Source organism: Chanos chanos, chromosome 5 (genome assembly GCF_902362185.1).
Source record: "Chanos chanos chromosome 5, fChaCha1.1, whole genome shotgun sequence".
In the NCBI taxonomy this organism is placed as follows: Eukaryota; Metazoa; Chordata; class Actinopteri; order Gonorynchiformes; family Chanidae; genus Chanos; species Chanos chanos.
The window spans coordinates 2115204-2120203 of record NC_044499.1 but is presented as its reverse complement, the minus strand read 5'-3'; the positions used below and the strand labels follow the sequence as shown (position 1 = coordinate 2120203).

Sequence of the window (5000 nt, the reverse complement as noted above, 5' to 3'; positions counted from 1 at the left end):
CATCTCTATTACAGAACTATTCATTCACTCATTCATTCATACATTCATAATACATACATTAGTCCAATATAGAACCATACCATTAATTCATTCATTCATTTATGTGTTTATTTGTTTGTTTGTATGTTGATAAGCGTGATTTAAATTAAAACATGGAGAATGAAGGGCACATTAAATCATAACTGATTAAAGAATCATTTTCAACAGACTGATAAGTGGATTACAGTTTATGTTTTAATACTTAACACAACCTCTTAACAAGGCAAAATACCCAACACTGAATACCTAACATAGTCTCTGAACACAGCCAAATACTCAACATGCCAACACCCTGCACAGCCTCTTAACATGGCCATGTAACCAACTTGTCAACACAACAAAGATCAAACCACACACACATGCACACAAAAACACAGTCACTGACACTCATGTGTTTAGTTTTGGGTCCTATATATATATATATATATACACACACACACACATACATATATACACACACACACACACACACACACATATATATATATATATATATACATATATATATACATACATACACACACATATGTATGTGTGTGTGTGTGAGGGAGAGAGAGAGATAGGGGGAGAGAGAGAGAGAGAGGGAGAGGGAGAGAGAGAGAGAGAGGGAGAGAGAGAGAGGGAGAGAGAGAGAGGGGTTAGCAGAAGGGCGGAGAGGTGAAAAAGGACTTGAGGGAAATTATGGGGAGTGAAGGACAGATGGAGGGAGGAGGTGAGAAAAAAGAGAAGGGCAGGAGACAGATGGAGAGAAAGGCTGAAAGAGGAGAGAGATGAAGGGATGATTTTTCACTGTCTGTTTTTGGGGACAGTATTTATTATGTTTCAGTGTGTTATCACCAAACCAACTCTCTCTCTCTCTCTCTCTCTCTCTCTCTCTCTCCCCCTCTCTCTCTTCTTTTCCAGGTCCGTCAGTAAACATAATGTAAAACACCAATTCATATTTTTCTTTTTTTTCCCTCTTTCGCTTCACCTTCAACCTCCACAGTTCTCTCTCTCTTTCAGTCCTTTCTATCTCTCATTTTATGTTCCATCTCTCTTACTCTGTTCTTTCTTAAAGACAGCGGTGGACCTGCGGTGGGAAACAGTTTATTGTTGAAATATAAAAAGCAGTAAAACTTGATCTGTCTTTTCTTTATCCACTCTTTTTACTCACTCTTTCTTTTTGTCCTGGTCTCTCTCACACGGTTGAGTCAGTAGGCTTAAAACTGTATGACTTTAAATACACCAGTGCTTTTCACCTTCTCAGCTCTCTCTCTCTCTCCCTCTCTCTCTCTGTACGTGTGTGTGCAAGTGTGTGCGTGTGTGCATGTGCCTGTATGTATGTGTGTGTGTCTTCATATTCCCTATGCTCTGGTCTAGCCTAAGGCCTAGTTCATTAACCTATAGCCTCCATATGCTGTCTTGTTCTTCATAGCAAATAGTCACACACACACACTCACACACACACACACACACACACACGCACGCACACACACACACCCACAATAAACAATAATTACAGAATTATCACACAAAAACCAAAACAACCCCAGGTAGCATGTCCTCTCATCTGCGTCCTCTTAACACCCAGCCTCAGATAGAGGGGTTCTGAAAAATGACAACTGTTGTCTGATGTGAAACATAAATGATTCCAGTAACAGCTCAATGAAACACTGATAATGAAGACATGAACATGGCTAAAGAACAAACAAACAACTAACCTTTAAAACAGACACACACACACACACACACACACACACACACTTGGCCCACATGCAGTTAAACAACAGTAAGCTTCAATGATGTTTAGCTCAAGTGTTGGCAGTATTAATTGTCATTGTGGTTTTCAGAGTTCAAACGCTCACTCACTGGCCGAGTGCTTTCCCTCAGGGGGCTAATGCGGCCTGTTTATGTCCCAGGCCTGGCACTTAGCTAATGGCCGCTAACCGAATGTTTAAGTGGTTACCAATCAGCACTCAACACTGGGCATCATATATACAAACACACACACCCAATACACTTAAATACAGAAAGAGGGAGAGAGAGAGGGAGAGAGAGAGTAACTGGTATGACTGGCGCTGATTTTGGTCTCAGGTCAGGCGTGAGGCTAGCTCTGCTGCTAGCACCGACACTAGCCGGCCATGCACGTTTAGTGTATTGATCTTTGATTCTGAAAGTGTAGAGTATATCTACATTAGATGGACTGCAAGTGGACTGTAATGTCATTTAAATGTCATCCAAAACCCCCTTTTCCCGCTCTCCCTTCCTCTCTTCACTTCATCTTAGCCAGGTCCTCAAAGATTTCTCTCTTTCTCACACATGCACACAATCACGCAAAAACATTTTCTCTTGCCTTTCATTCTAACAAGCTGCCTCCATTCTAACAACCTAAATGTGGAGAAAACGCACATGACGCGCACACACACACACACACACACACACACACACACACACTCTCTCTCTCATACCCACACACACACACACACACACACACACAGAAACTCAAGCAGATGTGGTGTGAAGAACTTGAAGAGAGAGTGTGCTCCTCTCCACTCACAGCTCGGTAGCGCTTGGTCTATTTATAAGAGTGTATTTAAATAAAGACAGCAAAGGACAGAAGAGAAACTCAGCTTTCTGTGTTTAACACATGCACACACACACACGCACATGCACGCACACGCGGACACACGCGCACTCACATGCACACACACGCACGCACACGCACGCACACGTGGACACACGCGCACTCACATGCACACACACGCGCACGCAAGTATACGCACGCACGCAAGCATGTACACACACACACACACACACACAGACATTCACATGCGCACTCACAAGCAAGCATGTATACACACACGCACACGCGCGCGCACACACGCACACACACACGCACTCACACACACGCACGCACACGCACACAAGCATGTGCGCACACACACACGCACACACGCAAGCATGTATACGCACATGCACACACGCGCGCACACACGCACTCACACACACACACACACACACACACAAACCAGCTGCTCTGGACTATCCCAAACAACAGAAGCTATTGGCTTTAGTTTTTTGTGTGCAGAGTGAAATCAGAATCGCTAACAACTAGCTGAGGACAGCTTTAATTACCAGGGTTGGTGCTAATATTAGCATGCTTAGTTTCTCAGAGGACCAGAACGAGCGAAGTGGAGAAAGCTAATGCTAGCACTGGCGCTAATATTAACTGCCTCACCTAAAGGAAAGAACAGAGAGGACTTGCCACACATTTAGTGTTAAAAAGCCAACCAACCAAACAAACAAAGGACGGTGCTTCATTCGTTTTACGGGGATTATTTTGGATCATTCAGAATCCAGAGACCAGCCTAAGAGAGGCGTAATTAGATGGGAAGATATCTAAGTCTCTGTAAACATCCGAATGAGGCACTGACAGGTTTTGAGGAGAATTGCATTTTCTGTGATGTATCTGCTAGCACCTCATACGCATGTTGCCTAGATTACCACCGTAGTGACCTCATTCTGTAATACTCCAGGTGTTTGATGGGAAAACGGTCAGTAAAAGTAGATATGAATGATCGATGGCCTACAGTTAACCAGCGCAGCTTTTTAAATCAACTAGTTAAAATCCATTATAGCAAATATATATATAAATATAGCAAAATAAAATAAAACTCCTCACATCCTACGTAGAACCGGCCCCCTCCTTTCATGAGGCGCTTTAGATAAACTGTACGACGTGACTCATTGAGGAACTGTGATGGACTGGGCAGGGAGGGTTAGACGGGCAGGGAGGGTTAGACTGGGCAGGGAGGGTTAGACGGGCAGGGAAGGTTAGACTGGGCAGGGAAGGTTAGACGGGCAGGGAGGGTTAGACTGGGCAGGGAGGGTTAGACTGGGCAGGGAAGGTTAGACGGGCAGGGAATGTTAGACTGGGCAGGGAGGGTTAGACTGAGCAGGGAATGTTAGACTGGGCAGGGAAGGTTAGACGGGCAGGGAAGGTTAGACTGGGCAGGGAAGGTTAGACGGGCAGGGAGGGTTAGACTGGGCAGGGAGGGTTAGACTGGGCAGGGAAGGTTAGACGGGCAGGGAATGTTAGACTGGGCAGGGAGGGTTAGACTGGGCAGGGAATGTTAGACTGGGCAGGGAAAGTTAGACGGGCAGGGAATGTTAGACGGGCAGGGAAGGTTAGACTGGGCAGGGAGGGTTAGACGGGCAGGGAGGGTTAGACGGGCAGGGAAGGTTAGACGGCATATGACACTGAATGGATCGTAAATGGAGTGACAGTGACAGGGAGAGAAAGATTTGATGCGGGGAACGCAAAGATTTTTTCCATTTCCTGGGAAAAAACAAAAAAAAAAAACAACAACATTCAGGAGAGATGAAAAGGGAGGAGTCGACGGTTGGCTCTAATCGGGTTGACTCAGTTTAATGTGTGTATACAAACAAAACAAAACAAAACTTTTCCGATAGTGTACATAGACAGGGCCTTGTTAAAGCTGGAATGTTGTGTGTCACTGCGAGAGTACATCTGCCGCAGTACATGTCACGCTCCGTTGTGTGTGCCGTTAATTGGTTGGAATAGTTTTTCGGACCGGCCACGAAGACAGGACTGCTCTGTGTCAGGGGAAATGAAAAAAAAAAAGAGGGAAAAGTCAGAAGTCGCATAGCACCAGCCTAAAAAGGCGACTTCCATTCTATGGCCAATTAGGTTGGCAGTGAGAAGTGTAGACCTAGAACATTCATCCTTCACCACATAAAGGAAAACAGGGCTCAGATCAATGTATAACAGGCTAAACAAGTGGAGAAAGAGCCATGGAAGTGTGAACAGACACAAACTTCTGCGTTTAGTGATGAAAGGATTCAGGCAGGGACTGCATATGAACAGAAGGGCATTGATCTTCGCAGTTTTACATTAGCTGATGGTTAAAGTGGATCAGACTTTGCCTAGAGCACAGACAGCCGTTCACCCTGCCCTCACA

The 5000-nt window shown here is 44.9% G+C and overlaps 1 protein-coding gene across 1 annotated transcript in view; it reads left to right on the top strand.

The window, feature by feature from the left end:
• Positions 1 to 5000, top strand: part of cadm3 (cell adhesion molecule 3) — a 44313-nt gene that overhangs the window by 25786 nt on the left and 13527 nt on the right. The gene's annotated exons all lie outside the window — the stretch shown is intronic.